Here is a 25,606-nt window from a genome sequence, read left to right as displayed (position 1 = left end):
TAGTCTCAAGGGTCTAAAGGTAAAGGCGCAACTTTGTTATCACAGTAATATAAATGCAAGGGTACGAAGGTTAGTGCTGGGGAGTTAACACTGAGGGACAAACGGGAGAGGCGCAAAAGTTGCTCCCCTTCCCGTTAGTCCCGCAGGGGACTAATGTTGGGGGACAGGCGCATGTGGTGCCCGAAAGGATTAACTACCTCTTCCTTTTTTCGTAATCTAGGGTGATTTTGAATAAAATAGACCGAAGAACTTGAAGAAACCGAAGGTTCCTTCCGTTTATTTTACAGCAGACGAACTATACACAAGAAGCTATGTAAATAAATAAGACGTGCGAGATGTCCGAGCACCGGTATCCTGCCTCGGTCTCGAGCCTTTCCTCGTTCGTTCCTGTCTTCTCTTCCTTGTCTTCTCCTAGGACTGGATAGGTCACCCTCTACAGGGGCTCCCCCCCTAGCAAGGACGTCCGGTGTAGGATTTGCTTGCGATTGGGTGCCATGTGTCAGGTGGGCGGCTGTGGTGAGGTTTGTGTTTTACGAGGCGCTCGAGTGGTGGATATTCCAATTTCGAGGGGGTTGATTCGCAGGTCGAAACGTAGAGTACGTTAAACTACGAGTTTTCGGGATGAAATAGTGTGCTTGAGGAGATGAGGTTGGCTGGCTCGGTGAGAATGTCGTCCTGTTGACAGTGGAAAACAGTTCGTACTATTGATGTGTGTGCACTGGCTTCTGTCGATGAACGCAGGCTTGAGGCGATCCACGGAGACGGTTTCATTATGGCCGTTGATGTCGAGACGGAAGTATTTGGCATGACGGTCCATGACGCGGAAAGGGCCATCATACGGGCATTCAAATTGTTTTCTAACCGTGTCACGACGAACAAATACGTGGCTGGAGGTCATGAGGTCGTCAGGAATATAAGGGGCATGAGGCTGTTTGGACCGTGAGGGCACCGGCCTAATTGCACGCATCGAGGCCCGAAGTTGGGTCGCATAGCTAGCAGGATCATATTCCGTAGGGTGGTCACAACAGTTAAAGAACTCTCCCGGGAGACGAACGAGCCCACCATAGACTAGCTCTGCGGATGTGCAGTCAATGTCCGCCTTGTGCGTGGCACGGAGACTGAATAACACCATAAGAAGTATAGTGCTCCAGTGGATGCGATCTTCACGAGCTTTGAGCGACGCTTTGAGTGTGCGGTGAAAACGTTCGACGATCCCGCTGCTGCTGGGATGATAGGCTGTCGTACGGATACGGGTAGTTCCAAGAAGTGCCACAAGTTCTCGGAACAGAGAAGACTCAAATTGTCTGCCTCTATCGGTTGTGATAGATGACGGGACTCCAAAGCGGGCTACAGAACCAGACACGATCGTCTTTGCAACCGTCTGGGCTGTGATGTCCGGGATAGGGAGCGCTTCCGGCCAGCGAGTGTATCTATCAATGCACGTCAATATGTATTTGTTTCCATCAGATGCTGAAAGAGGGCCCACGATGTCTATATGAATAGCATCGAAACGAGCAGCCGGGAGTGGAAATGACATCGCAGGTGCAAATGTGCGCCGATGGACTTTTGCCTTTTGACATTTGATGCAGGTTCGCGCCCAATTCCGAACATCCTTATTAATTCCTGGCCAAACAAACCGCTGGGTTAGTATACGTTGGCTTGCTCGAATTCCAGGATGAGACAGTGATGGAGCGATTCAAAGGCCTGACGTCGGAAAGCAAGTGGGACGAAGGGCCGTGGCACTTGCGATGAGCAGTCACAGATGATAGGAACGTCACACATCGGGAGTACAATTGACTTGAAGTCAAGTCGATGATGTGAAGCACTGAGCTTCAGCAGTTCAGGGTCATCCTGCTGAGCCAACGCCATCGCTAAGAAATCGATGCTTGCTGGTATGATGGAGGAGCAGGAAGATGTCACGATACGCGAGAGCGTGTCAGTGGGACCGTTGTTTGTACCCTTTACGTGGCGAATATCTGTGGTGTATTCAGAGATGTATGCCATCTGGCGTATCTCGCGAGGGGTGAATTTGTCACTGGCAGACCTGATAGCGTAGGTTAGTGGCTTGCGGTCGGTAAGTACAAAAAAAAAATGTCGACCATCTAAAAAATGGCGGAAGTGTTTGATGGCTTGGTGAATTGCGAGGAGCTCCCGGCCAAACGTGCTGTATCGGCTCTCTGTCGGGGTGAGTTTTCTTGAAAACAAAGCGACTGGTTGCCATGCACTGTGAATGTATTGTTGCAGAACGGCGCCGATTGCGGCGTCGGAAGCGTTTGCCATGATACTGATGGGCGCATTCTGTTGTGGGTGGGTGAGAAGAGTTGCGCTGGCCAGGTCACTTTTTATGCAAGAAAAGGCACGGGAGGCTGTGTCCGCCCAAGTGAGTGATGCGGAGTTGCGCTTGACGCCCTTGAGAAGCTCAGTAAGCGGCAGTAGGGTGGAGGCGCAATTTGAATAAAACGTCGGTAAAAGTTGATTTATCCCAGGAACTTCCGAAGTTGGCGAACTGTTGACGGTTGTGGGAAGTTTTGGACGATCTCGACTTTTTCCGGAAGAGGTCGTACTCCATGCTGATCCACGCTGTGGCCAAGGAAATTGAGCTGAGAAACCCTGAACTCACATTTTGACTTATTATATATCAAGCCGTATTCATTCAGGCGTTCAAAGAGCAGACGGAGATGTTGAAGATGTTGCTCTGCTGTGCTGCTGGAAACAAGCAGGTCATCTACATAGGCATAACAAAATGTAAGTCCCTGGATAATGTTGTTGACAAAACGTTGGAATGTCTGAGCCGCGTTGCGGAGACCAAAAAGCATCCGCAGATATTCGTACAAGCCAAAGGGAGTGATAATTCCCGTCTTTGGGATGTCAGATGGCTCAACCGGTATTTGATGACAGGCTTTCACCAAGTCGATTTTTGAGAAAATTGTAGCGTCTTGTAAAAAATTTGTGAAGTTACTCTGCTAATGTTAAACTGACTTTCCACTTGGGCGAACCATACCTGCGGATCAGAAGACCAAAATTTTGGAAGGCGGAGCTGGTGAGTTGTTGAGAGGTGGTCGCACGGTGGAGGATCTCCGGATGAATCCATGATGCAGGGTTGTGCAGCCCAGGTCACCAATTGAAGAAACCGAAGGTATCTTCGATTGGTGTAGATTGGTGCAGTTTGTAGAGGTCACCCTCTGCAAACTGTTTGTTTCAGCATTTTTTCTAAGACAAGAGTTTCTGATGGCGTTATGCTACAAACCATCTTGTTTCTGGCATTACGACAGAACTATACTTAACACAGCAGCCCTTGAAGCTAAATAAAATATTTCGTTTACTCAACATTGTTTCTTTCCTCTTTTGCATTTGTCTAGAGATCTTTTTGAAAAACACAAAGTTTTCACATTTAATAATTTATACAACAATCGCTTAGTGGCATATAATACTGCTATAAAATATATATGCTGCTTTGTTTTTCTCTTTTTGTATTGTCAGGTTTTGTAAAATCAAATTATTCGTCTCTAACACTACATAGCCAGAATCGGTATGTTACCACTCTCCGTATTAGTTATGACACAGCGTTCATAGTGCCAAACTTAATTGTGTCGGTTCAGTATCCGTACCAAAACACAAAGAGTGCCAAAGAGCAGGACAAGAACTAACTAGCAAATTATCTTTTCTTGTCCTTTAAATTGTCAGTTGAGCGTTTGCGCCGTCAAATATTTTACTCGGCCAGCAGTTATTTTACTCGACCAAGTCCATGCGGCTGTTTGTTTTTGAATTAATAGCCCCTGAGGCTTGTATCAACGAAGTATCGGCGACGTCTGAATTTTACGACCAATTGAGATGGATTCTACGGTTTCTTATTACCATCATAATTACTACTGTTTTTTGCATGAAAAGAAAAGATTTCCCTTGACTAGAAAAGCGATTACCTGAAACATTTGCTAGCAATCAATAAGGTCCCAAAGCACCTCTCTGCGGCAAAGCGGATAGGGCAAGCCATTACTGTCCGCTTTGCTGCGCAATACCTTTAATCGCAAGTGTGTTAAAAAGAAAAAAAAAAAAAAAACTCAACTAAAGGAAAGCTTTAGGTGGGATATTTACACCCAGAACTATATTCAGCGCTCTGATATTGAAGGTATTGGTGCTGAGTGTCCTGGCTCATATAGAAGAAGTTGTTAACCTGGGAGTTTGAATTACAGCCTTGTTGGTTTTAGCCTTATTTGCAATCCATAAGAAAGTTACGGAGCAATAAGAACATTTTTAAAGTTTATCGCCAACATCGTTCCCTCGCTTTGGATGATATTCACTCATGGAATCTATGGTTCCAAAAACTAAACAGGTTTCTTGGTTATTATTGTTGTTCACCGAACAGAAGTTTGAGAAAGGGGGTTTTTAATAAACATTCGCAGGGTCTTTTATCCCTAAGAAGACTCGAAGGCGAAAGCCCAAGCGCCGGTCCCGGTGATAGCGAACCTCCGAAGACAGCGCGCTCTCCGACGACGCACTATTGGAGCCGTTAATCTCACACGGCATGTAGCACGCCCGCTCTTCACCGCTGCCCGAGCGAGAGTGTCCTCTTCTCCCGCTGGGTTTGCGCCGCGCGCGCGCCCCCGCAAATCCTGGCACAATTAACGCCGCCTCGTGGTTCAGTGGCGAATCGTAGGTTTTGGTACCTTTCGTGTCGCCGACGTGTTTTCGCTCAAGGACTCAACGATGAGACCATATAAGGCGTTCGCATTAAAAATAACAATTCCTCCGAGACAATGTTTTTGCTATTGACAGACATCAGATCACAAGTAAGACGTTATAATTTACACGCTAATTACAATAAATTCCTCGATCAAATCTTTTTAAATAATATTCAACTGAGAAACCCACTTTAATCAGATATTTGTAGCCAGCCGTAAAACTAGGTACTATCAGTGGCTCGGTACTCGAAACGAAAGATTATTTATATCGGTCGCAGCGTTATGCTGCCCATGACACCAAATGCTACGCACGCGAAAAAAACGTCAGAGTGTAAGAGGCCATTGTTGTGGTTTTATGACCGGCGAGGTACTGCGCAGTTTCCATATTCGCTCGCGATTAACCCCCAGCTGATACCGATGGTGGTTACCGAGGTGTCTTTGAGTAGGAAATACTGTCTCTCCTGGGATCCCTTTCGGTACGTCGAACCCTACACGACGTATATGCGCTACTGAGCAAGCGAATCATAACTCAGCTTTGAAAAGACTACAGAAATATACAACCTGTTTTAACAATGGCTTAGAATTTTCTGCCTTAATCATTTAAGCTAAGAAGCAATTTATAAAATATAAGTAATCAGTTTTCGGTTACGTGCTCTTTGATTAACACGCCATACTAATTTTAAAACGTCTATACTCCGCGACAACTTTTATTGGCAATGCAGTGGAAGGTACGTCCCGCGTCCCCTCTCCCATTTTGAGTGTACGCAGGCTCTCTTCCTCCCCCATTTCCGGGGAGAGGAGGAGAGCCTGCGTACACTCAAAATGGGAGAGGGGACGCGGGACGTACCTTCCACTGCATTGCCAATAAAAGTTGTCGCCGAGTATAACAAGATTGATGACGTTAAAGCAAATGCATTATTTTGTTATCTCAAGGCATTTTCTACCATACCGTCTATACCCCGTTTTGCCCTGCGATGAACCGCAGCGGAAACTACAAGACATTCCAGCATGCTAAGCGATGAAAAGACATCACGTGACCACGCGCCCGCGTGTCCTTGTATTACTCCCAAAGCTCCCGCGACACTAAAACGACGTTGGATTGACTCCAATGGCCCATAGTGCCCGCTGTGGCTCATCGTGATATACAACAAAGTATATATAAAAAAAAAGATAGCACTTAGTGGTGTTTTTTTATTACATTTTCATGGCCAGTCCCACATTCACACTTAGCTGTGCCTTCGAGGGCATGCTTTCCGACGCAATCAGGGGCCCGATGGTAACGGAACCAACGCTCGACAGCCTGTTGACGGCGTCTTCGGAGCTCGACCAAGTCGCAATCAATCACGCCGGCGGAAGATCGTCTCAAACTTCGGCCCCGGCATCATCCGAGGCAGCTGGTCTGGCTCGTGCTGTTTCCTTTATTTGAAACATACGCCTACTGCGTATTGCCACATAAGTCATTGTGACGGGAAGAAATTCGGAAACGAGATTTTCCGCTACTTTCTTTTCTTTTTTTTTTTTCGTTTGCAGAATTGTTTTTTTTAACTTTCATGACTCTGTGCGGTTTTAAACATACATATTGGGGAGACATACAGTAAGGTAAAAATTTCAGGATGTTCGTGTTCGCCAGGCGGCTGGATGTGAAGAGCTGCGTTTTATTTATTCGTACATTTAAGAGTACAACAGGCCAGATTCCTGGCGCAAACAGGAGGGCAGGATTAATTATAATTTTAAAAAAATGTAGATATGCATGACGTACAACAAATAAGAAAACATTTACGAATATAGAAGCCACAAACGAAATTCAACCTAATTTGCCTTCGCATAAAACTGAGCGCGTCAAGACGAATCTGTAGACAACCAGTCTTGCGAATGTTGATGCTGCAACAAAGTGGTCTTGACGCTTCGAAAGCGATTGTTTCCCTCAAAAATAAACTTGAGAGGACGATTTTTTAAAAACAGATTTTGTACTCCTCATTTAAACCCTTTCTATAGACTATTCCAATTAGCGCTCTCTGGGCGGCACCATTTTGTTCGGCAGAAGCGCCCTCTCCATATATTCGGGAAATTCAGCGGGTTCGGCGGGGTAAAACGAGAGAAAGGGCACGCGCCCGACTCCGCTAGCATACGGCAAACCGGGGGGTTGCCATTCTCCATCTTTGGGCTGTACCGTCGGGCAGTACGGAACATTGAACTCTCGCTCGTGGCTGCCGTTGTGAAGTGGTTCGCGTTCTTAGAATAGTTATGGCTATTCCAAAATCAGCCTAGAGCTCTCTCTTGTTGTACTTCGGTAAATGATCAACTAGCATATCTTTTTTTTCGTTACTTAAATAGCGATTGAGTCAGCCGGCAGTACTACCCTCAAGTACTGCGTGTATTGCGGCAGGAGAGCACGTCTTTATTTATTATTTCAGACATCCACTCATGGTCGCTAAAGGCCTACACCAGTACGAACTCTGTATAGTAAAAAAAAGTACAGCCACCGGTTTTACTTTTCGCCGGAGAGACCGGCCGATCTGACACAGTTTTCCCTATTTCTTTTTTTTCGTTTGCACGCAAATGACAGCGTAATTGGACTCTGTTAGTCTTTTTATCTAGCATAGTATTACACAATAACTGGCATACCAAAACATGCGCATCTGCGCTTGAAATGTCCAAAATGACGCGATTTTAAACAGAGTTTGTACGCCAGCCGGATGCTAGGTACTGTCCACTCGGCGGAGCAGACGACATGCGGGTGAGAGGGGGAGGGCATTTTTTTCTCTTTTTACCCTCTCTGCTGTGACCCTAATGGAACGGTCTATTGGAGCAGTGAAGCGCTTATCTTTGCGTGTGATGGCACCGCTCACATAATGCTCGCTATGTCCCCTGAATCTCCAAACATAACGCGACGCTCGGCGACCGTTGTTTATTTTATCCCCTCTTCTATTCTTCGCGAACGCCAATGAATTTATCTTTCCATGGCGGCTACAAGTTATAACCTATTAAATGAAAATTAAGGGCTGTATAAACCTGCTGCACAATTAGTCTCGCCTAGAGAAGCGGTAAACGGCCCATCTTTGGTGGCACATCTATCACCGTTAAAATAACAAAAGCAACATCAGCTACTCATGCATGATTAGGTTTAAGCAAGTTGGTGATTTGGAAACATTAAGCATAATTACAATAGTAACACAACAAGAGCAACAAGAACAACCGCAACAATGTATTTAAACCTATAGGCTTTCAAGTACTGTTTCCAAATCTAGAGCTTCAGAAAATGTTACGAAAACCTAATAACATCGCAAAGTGGCTTGACCTGAATTTAGCGGGACATTTTCAGCTAAACTTAGCACTTCTTGTTACAGTAGTTTATGTGTGTAAGCGACGTCCAGCAGGTAAACTTGCTAAACTTAATTCACATGACGTCACATTACCTTCTGACATCATATGATAACACCAGGTGATGTGAGACGTATTAGGGGTCGCGTCACACCGTGACCTCCCGTCACATAAACGTGTGACGCCGTAAACCACAGTTGCACGAACCAAGTGGCTACGTTACTTAATGTCACCAACCCAAATGTAAGTATCAATAGCCAGACAAAAAGGACGGGCATTATGCGGTGCATCGAGGTAAGTTAATTTACTTTTAAGGTCGAAGAAAATTGAGTAGATTCTCCACCTGAAGTTACGTAAGCCAGTTAAGATTGAATGTAAAGTATTTTACCCAAAAGTCCTTGGTAAAAAAAAACGGCAAATATGACTTTCAAACATTTTTTACTGCGAGGTTGGGATTTCTGCATTACCGCAAGGCACTGATTTCCCTTCCGCAATCCTGACCAAACCCTTTGATTTCTCACAAAGCTTTTCCTGCGATTCTAAGAGACTCTTCATTTGTGAAGCTCATGCATTCCATGAGACCTCTTAACGGCATTATGCATATATACACGTTGTGAAAATAATTACAGGCTTTAATTTACACATCGTTTGGTTTCACGCCTTTGATATTTTGATCGACAATGTAGTTCTTGCAAAATAAGTTCAAACGTTCCGCATTGTGTATGTAATTCCATGCTTTGAGTAAATAAGGCTTTTTTTTTATTTAGTGTATACGAAGACCCAACGAGCTCTTTCTAAAATCAAGCGCACGACAACGGATATTTTTACGCTTGCCGTGACCTGCAAGCAACTACTTATTTTGTTTTTAACATTAACCTGATGAATTAGTGAATCATGTGGGCTTCTTCCCTCAGGCACCGGCTTTTTTTTAACAAAGTCAGTGTTTCCTACAACTTCGGCGCCACGTCAAGTAACCCTAGTTTGGCAGTCGGTTTGTCCAGTTAGTTCACTGCTCTTGCTTCAATGTCGATTTGGCGCTCAAGTAAGTAGACAAATGTGTGCAGGCGACATAATCACCGGATTCTGTCCCTCCGTTTTCATTCGAACACGGGCCAAGTGGTAAAACTGAGGTAAAAAGAACCATGATGTTGAAAAATGTTGAAGTTGGAAATTAGCCATGCCTCGAATTGAAGATTATTTGGTTTTTTCAATCATTTCGATAGCGAACACAATGACTGTTCACCGTGGTAAGGTTAGTCGCCTCACCTCTTATTAGAAGTTACCCACGCCCTCAAATTTTTTTAAGTTCAATTTCATTAATAAAATACATGTTTGATTAAAATTAGAGATTTTTTACGTGCAGGAACCAATTTTCCCAGTCCATTTTAGAGGCTGTCTGGGAACGTACACCGCCTATATTATGAATATCAGTGGATATGTTGGTATAACATGCAGCAAAAATAACAAAAAACGTGTTATGGTTTCACTCCCAAAAACGGGGCAGAAATTTCATTCTTTGTTTTGCTTGGAGAGTTTAGCCTATGCTTGGTTACTACAGCTTGAGCCTAATTGAAAAGAACACGTGTCATCGTAACTATCCACACGTTGTTGTTGCTAAGCTGTAAGGGAGTAAGGATTTTTTTGCTTTAGTTAAAGCAGAACTTGTCCAAAGTCACTACTTACTGTTGCTTGGTGGTGCAAGCTTCAAGAAGGCGTCATCACAGATCTCAGTTGTAGAGTTTACGGCGTATTATTGCATGCGCTTTGCAAGCACTACGACTTCAACTGATCCTCAATGGTGGAGAGAGGCAATTAAGTTGAGATATGGCGACAGGGAAAACAAGGAGTTTTGAATTGACAACGGATGATACTTCGAACGAACTCATAGTAAAAGAAAATGCCTCTTGGCTTTTTCCATCGATTTTCAAACGATTTCTTTGTTGGGTATGGAACGTCTCGATTGGATCCCTAGACATACATGCGTATGGTCGACAAGAACCAATGAAGGAGCTCCGTCTTGTCCCTCGATAAAAGCCAGAAAATTTGCTCTACGAGAGACCATGCCAAATACTATTCAAGCGGTGCGTTTTAGTGGAAACCTTGAAGAAGCTCAATCGTTGAAAAACAATTCCTGTTGCTTCTAAGCCCTTAGCGGCGACTTTATTGGTCCGCATTGAACTTTACAATCGCGTTAGACTTCCCGAGGCTTCTTATTCCACCGAAACAAGACGCTGAAATTGTTCAGGGTATAATCGCGCTCGTCGCTGCTTTAAATCTGCCCAAATGTCTTCCACCCCCTCCCTTCCGTCTATGTGTTATTTTTGTTTAGTCTTAAAAAGGGAAATGCCGCAGAGTCTCCACGACAACATCGCCCTACTCGGTTCGCGCAAGAGCGTCATCTTTTCTCGGTGATAAACCGCGCGCGGGCGACAACTCCGCCGTACATTTGCGGACTCATCGGGAAATCATTGTCTTTCTACCGCTGTCACGCCTAGAGATGAAACCTTCCCTTCCCGTGTAGTGCCTTAAAAAAGAAGCCTAAAGTCTCTCTAGCAAAGGTTATTTCCCTTAGACAACCGTTAAATCAAAACAGGCAACGAGAACAAATCGAGCTGGGACGGGAAGAAAGAACAAGGTGCTATCATTGCAGGGAATAGCGGGGCGACTGCGCAAGTAAAAAAGGCAAAAAGCCTTCGTGGGATTTCCATTGTTTCCAATGAGTAATGGACATTGCTGTGTTCCCCGAAAAGAGCTGCAGCCACGCAAACTGTGGAAGCGAGCTCGAGTTCCCAGTCTTCAAACCGTTTTATTTGGCCCGAATGCTAGTTCGCAAATTTTCGATTTTATTTTAAGGTAGTGTATTTTTTCGCTTCTCTATAAGATCTATAATTTCTTTTAGTGCTCTTCTTCAACAGCGAATTCTATTTTTATTTGCTTTTTTGTATGTAAATGTATAATATGTCAATTTAAAAGAACAAAACGTCATGCCACTTGTTTCTTTTTTGTCAGAAAGGCCCATCCAACATTTACGAATGTCGCTTCGCCGAAATGAAGATCAAAATCGAAATACCGGTGGAAGAAGAAATAGAATGGAATAGCAAGCGCACGGTAGGATATATATTTTTGCTGGTTCCAGAGGATTGGCGTTTCCATTTTTGAATGCCCCAGAACTCCGCCATCCCGCTAGGAATGAATGAAGTTATCTCGTGACCGTTCCAATCAAGGCGAAAGGGTCTGATTTACCCCTTTCAGAGCGAAACCCATAAATGTTCAGGGGTCCATTTCCAGTTGCTTTCTAGCGAAACCTGAATAATGCAAAACGAGCTCCTAGTTATGCGCAAGTCGGAGCTTACCTGGACGGCTACTGGGTTGAAACCGCCTACTTAAAAAAAGGCAGTCCAATCAGAAGCACTCCACGTTAGATCCGCGATGCGTTTCAACGATTTGAGTCAGTATTCAACGGAGTTACCAAGTTGAAACCCAATCATCGTGTAGCTGTTTTTTAAGACTTTTTAAGAACGCAGCGCTTTTAAAAAAAAATATTTAGATATACTTGGGTGCCACTATTTGTGTAACTTGAGGAATGAGATCTGACGTATCCAGGGACAGGTGATATTCTCCCGAAGGTTGATTTCCAGAAGGAAGCGAAAAAAGGAAGGCGTGCTTTTTTTCCCCAAAAGCTGCCCATAGGTGCACCAAATCCACGAACCTTCCTTTCCTCTTAATGAACGTCACGCTTCTTTACCGGTAGGACAAGCTTGTCCTTGAAGCTAACGAAAATTCCAATTGTTTCTTCTGTGAACGCAGAATAAATCTTCAAATGATCAATCCCGCTGAGAAATGTTTGAGATGATAAGACACGTTATCATATCTTTAAACACGCACACTCAAACTTTCACTTCAATCACGCTTTACCCAAGTGTCATCAAAAACCTGTAGTTCAAACATTGAAAATAGAGTCGTTCAAACATTTCTAGCGTTATTTGACCCTTTCTCCGGCATGGTTGAGAAACATCGCACAGTCTTTCGGTGCTTGGTGACTCCAAAACAAAATATAATATGCATTTGCATTGTGCAGAGCATCGTTCGGAAACATGGAAGCTTTCCCACTTTATTTAATAAACCATCGTGGTAAACGAGTCTTACGAGTTTTTATAACTTTCGTGTGATCCGTACTTTTGCAACGCTCCAATAAGCGACACCAAGCACATTTTTTTAATATCCGTAATAAGGGCAGTTAAAACGTCATCGAGCACGAAGATTAAAAAAAAAAAACGGTGTCAAGGCTTAGTCAGCCTCGCGAAAGCTGTCCTGGATTAAAAATCAATAGTAGCCGAAGCGGGTCCAAAGGAGACATTCATTTTCTCCGGGTCAACGTTTTCACCGAGAAAGCTGATCCAAGCTTAATGATCCTTCAAAGGAAGCTCGCTAACGAAAGCCGGCGAACACTTCCACTCCACTTATCTCGGCATTTACGTGTCGTCCAGAGACAACTCCAGATTCTCCGCCCGTTCGTCGTCAATAAAATGAAGTCGGGAGCGGGACGATATGCGTGTGCTGTCGAATGTTAGTTAATGTGGACGGCTTCATCGTGCGTCCTTAGACAGAAATAAATCAGACGATGTCAACGCCGAATAAGTGACATGTGCATTACCGTTATGTCTTGTTCTGTTTCTCTAAACACGTTCACTTTTTTTGAAGGCCTAACTATAAAGCGCTCGTTAGACCGTTTTTGTTGTGTCCGTTTTCTTTTTTCTTTAATTTGACAATTAAACTTATGCGCAACTCTGTCGATTCCAAGTCATTCTTGCAGGCAGTTGATCATTGGTTGTTGAAGCATAGATATATTTAGTGAGAGAACTGTTTTGGGGCGTTTAGAACAAAGGAGTATGACGAGAAACAAAGGCCCGCATAAGCAAGAGTTCAAATTTAGTTTGACCGTCTGTACGTAAATTTTCCTTATCCGATTGCCCTTTGTCAAACACATTGAGTTACAAGCATGTATCATAAACGCCGGCTGCTCCGTACTCAGGGTGTGCTTCGTTTTTATTTATAAAAAAAAGCAACAAAAAACAAAATGTGGGGAATAGAATGGACCTTTCGATACTTTTTCATATTCTTCATTAATGAACTATGAAGAGTTATCCGGTGATCTTAGCAAATCAAATCATGTATGACTTAGATAAATGGAAAGCAAGATGTGAGAATAAGAGATGTCACTAAATAGGCCGGCTTCTCCACGAAACACATTTTTAATTTGGCATTTTTTTTTCTTCACAACCCGAAGCAGTTTTTACATTACGGAGGATATCCCCTTAGGCATCCGGTTCCGATCGAATGTGGTTTGGCAACAAGAATGCCCACTCTGCCGGATAATTAACCTCGTTGCAGAAGATGGTGGTCCAGCAGTCCAAGTAAGATATGGGGCGTGGAAGAGCTTTTCATTGATCCAAAAAGAACGTGACCTAAGACATTATATCGAAGTCCGCTGTCCGCACTCCGTCACCATACGGGCGATCGCGCTGATCTGTCGGATCAGGGCGGAGGGACTCAGGCGGAATTCTAGAATTGCCGTCGCAAGAACGCCATTACGTCGATGATTGCCCATTTTAATTGAACGTTTTTTGTTTGTTCATGAGCACAAAACTGGTTCTGTCAGTCGCTCCCTATTAAAAAGCTGGTTCGTCCGTCGCACTCGACTGTCATGCTCACCCGTTCGGTTCGACCATTACGCGTTGTTTCAAATTCAATAATCTAAACTGAGTTGAACACCCTTACATTACGTGACATTGTTACGTCACGTGCCACTGTGACGTCCCGAAGGAATTCAGTGCCGTCGTGATGATACGTTACGTCTTAGTCACGTGACACTATGGATGACATTACGTTATGATGGAAACACAGCGTATGACCAGCGTATTCTCGACACATTCTGTGCGTCTCTTTATTTAAAAGATATAATCGAGAAATGCATATTGTTTTTTTCAACCGAAGGCCAATGTTTGCAACAAAAAAAAAAGAAAAGAAACCTATTTCATGGCCGCCATACGCGTCGCAATCGCCGCTTTATTTTTTTTCTTCCTCCGAGTCAATTCTCCCTTATTCCTCCTTCCTTAATAACTCATTTTTCTTCCTCACTGCCCTGCCATTTTGGAAGGGATGGATTATCTTTCTCGCAGAAAACCTAGGTCATACGTTATCGTTTAAGGAGGCGCACGATCACTTTATAGCGATTGGTATACTCCACTTTAATATGAATTCAAGCTCATACAGCGCGACAGGGCTACAGCCGATGCTGCGAACGGTTCGAGTCGGGCAGCACCAAAAATGCGATGTCGAGCAATTCGTCGTTATTCTACAGAGCGTTTTTCTTTTTTTTTTAGCTGCACCAAATTTTTAGAAATAGGGAGCGTGAGATAGACTAATCTGATCCCTGGGGAAGTGTTTGTGGCCATGGCGGCCTCTAAAAGAAAAGGTGAAATTAGGTAATTAGTTAGCTAATTAACTAGAATCTTTTCCCTAACATTTTCATTTTTCACTTGAGGGCACATAACGTATTTAAAGAAATGAAGATCGACCACAGTCTGGTCTAGCCGTGTCGTCAAATTTGGATATAAAATTTCCAGTAGGCGCTACGGGGTCGAGAAATGTCACTTTGTGCAATGGCGTCAAACCCAAACTAAACAGGAAAGAGCGCCGGTAAAGTTGTCACCCCCGCCCTGCCGGGCATGCGATTCGCCATTATCGCGGCCGGCTCCTTTTGCTTGAAGCTGGCTGCGATAAGGACGGTCCATCGGGGCCGGAAGGGCGGAGCGAGAACTTTACCGGCGCTCTTTCTCGCTACAAATCCAATAGACTATAAACAGAGTTGTGTGCTCCTCCTGCTCTTCGCTTAGTTTCGGTTTGACGCCGTGTACCAAAGTGACATTTCCTGACCCTGTCAAGACCCTGACCCCTATTAGGAATTTTTTTATCCAAATTTTAAGACACGACTAGACCATTACTATGGTCGATCTTCAATCCTATAAATACATCATGTGCCCTCAAGTGAAAAATTAAAAGGTTAGTCAAAACATTTTAGTGAATTAGCTAACTAATATCGTAATTTCACCTTTTCTTTTAGAGGCCGCCATGGCCACTGACACTTCCCCGGGTCCCAAATTTCTTTATCTCACGTTTTCTTTTTTTTTGAAAATGTGGTGCAGCTAAAAAACAGAACACTCTGTATACTTGTATTCCCATTTGCCCATCCAATCATGCTCATAGTGTGCCGCCACTTTGAGCATGTAGTCTATGTGTACTTGTTTTTGAGCGCTTGTCTCGAACGTTAGATGACCCTCTGGATTATCGTTCAACAAAATAAGCTCGCAGAACTGAAAAAGTTATAGGTATGAATTATACTTCTGGTCTTGTTTCAACCCCAGTAACGGAGTCACGAAACTTGATTGTGTTAATAATAATAATAATAATAATAATAATAATAATAATAGTAATAATAATATATATATACATATATATATATATATATATATATATATATATATATATATATATATATATATATATATATATATATATATATATATATATACTGATGAAGACCCGTCTCGGGTCGAAACGTGTAAGTAAAGGAGATAAGTTTTTTGAAGTGGCTATATTCTATACAAACTCTCGGCAGCCAAGGCCCGGACTTCGTACTATATATATATATATATATATATATATATTGTCACGGGTGGTGACCAAAAACAATAAATAAACAGAAAGAAATAAACGTTGAATGTGGCGAACTTGTGCCAAAAATAAAAGGGTACAAAAGATAATAACAGAGCGTCGCGGGCGTCGTAGTCGGCGTAGCAGCAGAGTCGAACGCTGGGGCCAAACTGAATCCTGCTTGCCAGGTGGAGCCGCTTTTGTACACGCGTTGGCTTCTGGAGCATTCGATGCAGAAGGTTCGACGCGTAGAACATTCTAACCTCGAATCAGTTAGACGGTTCTCGAATTCACCAGAACATCACATTACAGTGTAAACAAAAATGAGTAGCCGCGGCCAGGAATAGAACCCTGGCCCTTCGCGTGGGAAGCAAGCGCGATCACCGTTAGGCTACGGCCGCGCCGCCTACTTGGCGCGCGGCAATATATATATATATATATATACATATATATTTCTCTTGTAAAAAATCTTCTAGTTTTATATTTGTTCTACAAAGGCAAGAGTTCCTTGATGCTCAAGAAGAACTATACGGATTAGTGCACTTTAATGCACATCAAGAACTCTATGAATTTTATAAAATGTGTCAAAAGGGTCAAAGGCCTCTGTAATATACAAACCACTACAATGCAAATTTTTAATGAAAGTAACTAATATATATATAAATTTTTTAGTATAGAAAATTGCACCAACTCTTCCCAATATTTGTTGGCTACCGCTTCCTGGTCAACAATATTTACAGCGGAATCAATCATCCTAAAGTTTCGAAATGCGCAGCCTTACATATTCTGCCAAGCTCGGGTGATGCAGTTCCTATAAATCTTGCCTCTATCTGAAATGTGTTTTGATTCATTAAATACTTTTAAAAAATGTCTCCACGGAATCAGTAAAATTTGCATTTGGAAGACATTTTTTCTTTCTCAAAATTAATCAAGTCATTCTGGGTGCTTCCGCAAACACAGGAGCCTTTCCTCTATCAGCCCGTCACCTCGTTCAGCCGTCCGAACTACCTCTGGCAGTTTCCACGCACCAGCAGCTTCCGAACTCGTACTGAAAGCATGGCTCGCTCGATTGTCGTCACGGTCGTACAACCCAAGTCCGCCTAAACGTAAAAACGAACGCCGCAAAAAAGAAAAAGAAACTTCACGGGAATTGAGGAAGAGCACCTCCCGGAGTTCGGAGGATGAGCAGAAGTGAGCGGGCAAGGCGAAACTGCCTTGCCACGACAATTTTCTTGCAGGCACGTCCACGCGAAGCTCCTGATGGTCTGAATTCGTTTGCAGAATAAAACGCAAAAAAAAAGGTGAAAAGAAAATGGGTGAAAAAAGTTGAGCCTAGCGTAGGCTCACGAGGGCCTCGCGAAGGAAAGAAACATGTAAGGTGTACAAAAGCGCTGGAGTGCTGACTGCAGGCGACGGTAGTATAAGGCAAGAGAAATTACGCCCCGGAGTTGTAAGCTCTGCAGCTGACTGGCTGTCTGATCTGATTAGGACACGAGCAGCGAGATCACTTGGGAACGGTTTCAGAGCTGTATATAGCGGCACTAACGAAGAAGGAACAACCATCTGAGGAATTTTGTGCCTCGGTCATTGGAGACCTTAATAAATTAGAAACCTCTTTGTTTGTATTATAAAAAATGGTGTCGCCGCTCACTCGGTCGATTCGCAGATGTACACGTGGTAAAACATTCCACGTTTAAAAACAAAAGTTATTACTCCAAGTTGAGTTTAGGTTGCTATTTCTATTGGTAGTTCACCTATTCTAGCTGAAGAACTCTAAATATTTCTCGCGTATCTATGTCAGCCTGGAGATCCGAGAATTAGTGAGGCCAATTCACAAAAGCTGTCAATTAGGTTTTCATATGAAATCTAACAAAGTTCAGTCAGTGACGGGAAACTGAGCATGGCATTACACATTGCCACGTTTTGTGAAAAGGCTATAAGAGAAATAGGTTATCAAGCCCCTTTTACTCTTCCCGTTTCCTCTTGCAGTAGGAGGTGACCACAGGTTCTCTTTCCTGCAAAGGACGCACTGATCCAATCCCTTCAATCGCCGGAGGATTATAAACGCAGCGACGACAGCTCTGCGGTGCTATACACCTAATTTCTTTTTTCTTTTTTTACTGTAAACAATTTTTGCAAATCTTTTTAACCCCACGTTACCTCGAATACATAGGCGTCTTATGACTAAACATCTGTGTTTTCGGTCTTATGTGTAAGGCCTAGTGTAAGGTCTACTATTGGATATTCGGCGTAAGTAAGTCAATCATTGATTTTTACGAAGGAAATTCGGTCTTCCATTGCAGCGTTAAGTCAAAATTGAATTGTTTCGTGCGGCATAAATCTATAGATTCAAATAAAAGGTGGTTCTAGACTTGGAAGTAAGCGTTAACAAATACAACTGTGACTGCGTTTACAAGATAATGTTCGCCAATTTCTTTCATTTACGCAAATTCAAATGTTCTACTAAATCATGTAGAAACAGCGATATTGTGACGAAGCTCACGTCTGCGCTGTATGAGCGGCTGACCAATCAGCGCACAGCAGGCTTCAAAGGCGCGACCCTGCCGAGAAAAAAAAATTTTTTTTTCATCCCCTGTACATGTGTGCCTCTGTCTATTCCTGGTGGCCGCACAACTTCAGTATCTTTAGAGTAAATATAATAGTCCCAGGATAAGAAGAGCAATGGAGACAAAAACAGATCTCCAAAAACAGCTAGGTGACTAGTGCCTGACTGAAAAAATCCCTCTAATCCTGGTATCGAAACAAGGACCTCTTTATTTCCAGTTTAGCGCTCTAGTAACTCAGCTAACCAGGACTTAGACGTCAGCAGAGAAAACGGGTTTTAACAGCTGCCACCAGTCAACAACAATCAAAGACAGGTCATCATGACCTTCCTTTTAAGGTCAAGATGATAGAAGTACGTATCATCGTAACCTTAAAATGCATGCCGTTCACCCTTGTTGGTGTTGACTGGTGGCAGCTTTTAAAACCTGTTTTTTCTACTGACGTCTTACTCCTGGTTAGCTCAGTTGGTAGAGTGCTCCATTGGAAATAAAAAGGTCACTGGTTCAAAACCAGGATTAGGCAGATTTTTAAAGTCACGCACCAGGCCCCTAGCTGTGTTTGGAGATGTGTGTTTGTCCAATGTCTCCCTTGTTCCCCTTCGTCAGAGATTATTATCATTACTCGTGTGCACCGAGCTTGCACGTTTGCAGTAATTGCATTATCAAGATATATTTATATATTCACTTTGCACAGAATATATATAAAATCTTACGCCTAAACAGTTTGATGGTGAAAACTAATCAACGACAAACGTAGTTATACAAATCTTCAGCCACAAACCTTGTAAATTGTAAGAAAAAGACGATTTATGGGAGTGCCGTTATGGTACATTCGTATTCTAAACCGTGATGAGTCCTAAGTAAAAATAATATTTATTTGATCAAACGTCAGTTTATTCGTTAGTATGTCAGAGTGTTATCGACCTCCAGAGAGCGTAGAAAAAATAGATCGAACAAAACACGAGGCAGATACATTTGTTACAACAAACTACAATTATGAGACACGCTTAGCTGACATTAAACATCAATTATCCTAGGAACTGATAAGCTCTGAAGAAGCTATCTTAGTTCCAAATAGTTTTATTGGAAATTGAATAAATAAAATTTTAGCGATCCACCAAACCTCGTTCTTCGTTGATTAGGTAAATAGAAAGAGAAGTGAATTGCGAGCTAACAAAATCACAGTCCATTTCTTCAATACCATCAAGAAATAAAATGAATATGCTAAAGACATTGTTTTTTTTTTTCCTCTAGAGATCTTTCTTACTTTTACCAGAAAAAAAGAAGTGTTAACCTCTTTTTGATGATGTAGTTGTTTTTTATTGCGGTTTAATACACGATCCTTTTCAGTTTTATAGTGTCATCTTGATAAACTTATATTTTGTGTCGGTGTTGTGTATACACTTTAAAAAAATTTTGAGCCTGCCATTTGCGACGACCGCCAGACAACACCAGCTTTTTGAAACTTTGTTACACCAGAATGGTATCTTGAGGTTAGCCAGAAGTTTTCCTAATATCTTTAGTATCGCGATCTATGTGCGCTGAAAGAGTACTTCGTCCTTCTTTTGTGATTCTGGAGTTTCTAAGAGATATGCAGTCAAAACTAGAGTGGAATGCAAGTTTGGTGCCTTATACTTTCAACTTTTTTGATAAATGGAATCATAGTCGACTCTGAGGGGACCGCAGGTGGAGAAAAAATCCGGATCAGGTATTTGAGCCTATATTGTCCGGGAGATACATTGATTTCATTTGTGCCACTTGGGTATTAATACGCGATAATTTTCCCAAGTGACCGGTTTTTGTGCATCTGTACCTGCGAACTATAATTTATGGATTTGGATGTTCGTAACATTTTTGGGCATTTCAATTTGAATGCAACTTGATTCACGCTCCTTCCGTTTCGCTGCCCAACCTAGATCTGGTATAGCTCAACGTAAATCAGCAAAAACAAGCTTGAATGAGATAACTTGCTGGAGGCAAACGAAAAGCACGAACGACTTGCGCTCAGACCATATGAAGTTTATTTTGTCGACGTCTTACGTCCTAAAGCCGACCACATACAACGACTTTGAACCTGCAAGGAGAATAACAAAAACGCACACACTGAAGCACGGGTTTCTCCGTCGAGTCACTATGAAATTGCTGCGCGATTTCAGCCGTCTTCTGTGGACACCAAAAGGCAGGGCCCGGCTTGCGATTCATTCGGAATATTTTTTGCACGAGCAGTTTGTGTGGGCATTTAAGAGTAACATTAGGACCCGAGCAAAAAAGAAAAAGAAATCAAAACAAACAACTGCAGGGCCTTTCGTTCTGCCGGTGAAACGAAATATACACTTCGTAGCCCTATGCATTTTGTCATCTTTAGTTGACACCTTTTGTTAGTAGGAACGCAATTTCCCGTACGCAAAGCGAGGGTGCGAAACCGAGATAATGAAACAAATTATATGGTTGTAGCGTTTAGAAAAAGAAACATGGTGAAAAAAAGCGCCGTCAGTTCATGCTCAGAAATACGCGCTCCATTTGTAAAATAATCAACAATAATAAGCATGCCCACCAACACGCGCACGCACAAAAAAAAAATTACACAGTACATAGAAAAACTCTCACACAAGTCACATTTTCCGCTTTACAATAGCTAGGCGGTGTTGCGCACCTCGTAGTATGAAAAAAAAACTTGCAAGAGGTTTATGAAATTATAAGAACACAATTGGCTTCTACACACGACGAGCGGAAATGGGGAAAAGGAAGCAAACACGCAAAGCCGAATTCTCGAATGTAATGTAAATATTAAGCACACCTTGACTGCGTAATGCACTTTTTTTTAAGTTTTTTGTGTGTGTGTTTCTTTGAGCGGCATCTTGTTCAGAAGGGTTGGGGCCGTCCGTACCAGCGTTAATCAAGGGCAACACGCAGGGCACAGGCTGGAGGATTTCCCGTCGCATTACGCCCCCCCTCCCCTCCCCCCTTTTTCCAAACATTTTCCTCCTCTCTCATCAGCATCCATTAACTATTGTGGCGGCAGTTATCATTTGCAGGGGCTCGCCCGTCCCCCCAAAATCGTCGTGTTTTCGCGTTCAATGACGCATGGAGTTAGCGGCACCCAAGGCTGCAAACACTCGAATCGGAAATGGAAAAAAAAATTATTAGTTCAATCTTTTAGGATATTCCCTCCCTTTTTATTCTCCGCCCGCGTTCCCTTCCTCCTGGAAGCGGAAAAAAAAAAAAGCAACGGGGGGATGAAAGGGCGCGAGGATGTAAACGTCCGTCGATAATGTCAAAGCCAGGTATAACTATACTTCGATAAAAGGTTTCGCGGGAAAATTTGCTTTCTCCGTTCGTATTTGTTTCTCGGGTTCGTTATTTTCTTCCCTCTTTGTTTCACAGCGCCAAGGAAAGGTTCGATGATTGGGTGCGTTGTGTTTCTATCAAGCACGCACCCGGTTTCAAAATTCCATACCCGGGGCTTTAAGTAAAAGTTAGAGCTTCGGTTTTCTAATTAACCCCGCCACCTTCAAGCAACCCCAGCCCGTCTTTCTCCCGCAAGACGAAGTTCACGAAAGTTAGGAAAAACGTGTCGTGTTTCCGTTTTGTCGGACTGTGTTCCTGGAAGCGTAGGACGCGAAGCCCTAGTGCAAAATTAATCACAAGGTCGCAATCTGCGTGTACTTTTTCACTGATGTCGAAGTTAGCTTAGAACGGGGTCTCGTTGAAACTCGTTAAAGTATAAAACGATTCAATTCGGCAGGTATACAGCATTTTGTTTGGCTTCCAATTGATTCTATATACATCCTCAAACGACTGATTGTTTGAATTTGAAAAAAAAAAATGGCTTTCCAGTTACACCGTTTGAAAAATCGTACATAGTGATCCGCGCGGGAGGTTTTGAAGAAGTTTCATAGTGTTACCTTGCCAATATACTATATTAATTCTCTATCGTATTCTGGGGAAACCGTAAAATAAATAAATAAATAAAATTGGGCCTGTACACCCTTTTATGCTCGTGATTGATTTTATATTAAAACGCCAAAAAGCAAAAGTTTGAATATTTCACATTTTTTACCATGAACGGTATTAAAATAGAAAAATTATTTTCACGCAGCTCCGGACGGTAAACACCCGCAATATCAATTCAATGTGTAGGTCTACCGACAGAATTTCACAATTGATTTTGCCTTAACAGCGAGAGAATTTGCTCCTGAAAATACCCGAACTCTAGCAGATATTTTCTCTTTCAATCAGGATTTTGGTAGCAGAAAATAGGAATTCGTCTAACTATTTCAAGTGTACAGAAATCATCCCATGTTCCTTTAATCCTCTGCATTTCACAAACCTGTCATTGCCTCCCTCTTTCGAAGTATAACAATTGATATTAATTAGAGGCCAACATGGCTTGTGTAACGCAAAATAGATTGCTTGTCCAGACCTGATGGAGACGAAGCAGCTGCTCTTTATCCAATACACCTTTTGCGAAATCCCCCAAGCACCCCGGCCCGCGCGCGAGGAATTGTGGGAGAGACTGTCCCTCGCCTGGCCGCTCTGCCTTGAGATCGCATTGCCTTGTCGCTTGCCTCCTCTTAATCCTCTGTTTTTCGATTCCATTACCTATTTGTATCTATTCCAGTGTATTTTTTATTGCTTCTAAGTGTTTCTATTACCTTCTGGGGGCGATATTTCTAGTATATATATAGTATTTGTGTCTTTATTTCGCCTTTTTCGACGGGAGTGCCGACGGACAACACGCCGCTTCACGCGTCGTTCCCCGGGTGAGTACTACCGTTGCTACCGATTCCTATCGCGCTGTTGGCTGTTCATTTTGGTTTATTTGACCCGCGTGCAGTCGAGAGGAGCCGTTTATGAACAACCGCGCGCATGTCATAGGGGTAGGCGTAGCTCTGAATCAACAGTCGCGACGCGAGAGACGAGTGCGCTGTGATTCGGCCGCCCGCGCTCGCTCCGTTGACTCGCACTGTAGAGTATGCCTTCGAGTGTCGCTTAAGTTGACCAAGATACAGGACGCCGCTGTGCCGTCGCGAATCATTTGTCCGAATTCCTGCGAAGCCGTAACACCGTTCGGCATATCCAACGCTGCGGCGCCTGACAACTGCACACAGGGGCGCGAGCCCTTAGCAAGTGCCGGCGGTTCAACGTCGCGGCTTTAGGAGAAGGTCGTGAACTTGAGGAGAAGAGGGACGTGAAATGCATTAGTCTTATTTTCTGTTGAAAGTACTTTTTTTTCGGGCAATAGGTGTCTAAAAATAACGCCAGTTCGATGGTGTTAAAGTAACGCGACTTGGGAAGAGGCTTTTTCTGCGGGGGCACTCGCTTCATCAAACGATATTTCCCTGACAGTTAGTTTCGTCAACACTGGAACGTTTTATTAACATCGACACTAGTTTTATTGACATATCTTGCTATGTTTTGCCGACAACATTTTCATTTTTTGGTTAGGGGTGCGCTGGTCTCTTGGTGAGCGAGGATACGGGTTCAAACACGGGTACGATACCACCTGTACACACTACGGCGAAGCGGCATGTACGGATGGGCCATGTGGGTTCTCATTTTTGTTATGAATTGCCGCCGACTGTGGCCGCAAAGCATCGTCAACGGGGCGGATCGGATAGTTTAACACGCGCCCCAGTGATAAACGCGCAACAAAATGTTCCTACAGGGTGCAATTCGCGTGTCGATGAAACTTCACAGCGCCGTGTGGTAATGCGTACGAAACAATCAGTGTGGATGAAACGAGTGTCGATAAATCGTTGTTTATGAAACGTGCGTCGATGAAACGAGTGTCGATGAAAGGACAGGGATTTACTTCCCTGATGGCTTCATGGAAGCTCTTACAAGTAGGACTGCGAAGGTGCCGCCAAGAAGAAGATCGACATGTTTTCTTCACGAGTCTGACTTCGCCAAGGTGAACCCGAAAGACAATGGCGGATTCTGAAGAGCTTGTTCGCGGCTACGGCCTGGTATAATGCAGAGATCAACATACGCCAGAAACGTAATTAGGCGGTTCGAGCCGTTGCTTGATTCGAGCATTGTCAAGTTTATTGTTATGAAGACAAACAATTACGCCGCTTGCATTCGGACCAAGATCAAGACTTCTATAGGTATTTCGCATGTTTTTGCACTTTTGGTTTAAATAACTATTTCGCATATAAACCAAAATTCATGAATTGAAGGAAAGCTGCAATCTAAATAAATTTGGATACATTCTTTCAGTTGTTGCGAATTACTGAACCATTGCTGCAATCTAATAGTGTCCGCAAAATTTTCTTTTTGATGTAAATCGGGAAAGTTGGTGCGTGTTTTCCGGCAACACCTATGCTGTTAAAGGGTTAAGTATGCTATCACGTTTGCTTGTAAATGCACCTGGAGAACTATACTCGGTAATGTGTGTGAGGGAATACGCGTCATGTGCCAGGGTTTTGAAGCATAAACATGCAACTGACATGCGCTCTGAGAGCAAGCAGAATGTTCGGAAGCATTTAAGAACAAAATCTGCTTCCTGAAAAGTTTTAAAATCCTTTTCAAAAAATATATTAGCTTCTTAATGTTCAAAACAGTATGAAATTAATATTTGTAACATATGCATTACTGGCTTTATCGGTTGTATGCCACATGTTATGTATCTAACAGCTCATTATTCCGAATGAGGGTGCATCCTAGGTTACATATGCAAGCATGCATAACCGTGCAGCTGATTGCGACGCAGAAACTTGACAAGGACGCCAGGCTTCACAGATGAATACATACTGCTTCGAAGGCTTCATTTCAGTAGACAGACTATTTATTCCCGCCAGCAAAGATACTCAATTACTCACTTTCTAAGTGAGAGATAAAAAAAAGAAATAAACTGTTTCTCTCTATCTGCACCACCCTGCCGGTATAACAGGTTTAATCCAATATAATATAAAAATTGAGGGCCGTAATTGGCCAAACGTTTCTTCATATACTGTCGATACTGTCGAAATCGGGGGAAGGCACTCACTGTGTCGGCGGTTCACTCATGCCCATCCCACACTGCCCACTACACTCATAAATAAAAGTTGAAACTGAATTTTAACGTTGCTCCACGGAAACCATCGCGAAGAAAAGCCGATGTTGTCACGATGTTGACAAGGAACTTGAGGCAGACGAAGAAACAGGCGGTGTCTGAAATACGATGATAAGTCTGACGCCCACAGCGAACTTATCGATGGCAATGTTATCGCTGGATCCTCACGCTGTCGCGCAGAACCTATTACGAATGAAAGTGAACGAAGTTGCGAATCAGCGACGTACGCTCGGGTTAGAGTAAAGCCGCGGTAAAAGCGAAATAATTGCTGC

Source organism: Ixodes scapularis, unplaced genomic scaffold (assembly GCF_016920785.2).
Source record: "Ixodes scapularis isolate PalLabHiFi unplaced genomic scaffold, ASM1692078v2 PGA_scaffold3__209_contigs__length_174095766, whole genome shotgun sequence".
NCBI lineage: Eukaryota > Metazoa > Arthropoda > Arachnida > Ixodida > Ixodidae > Ixodes > Ixodes scapularis.
Note: the sequence above shows the minus strand (reverse complement) of the source record.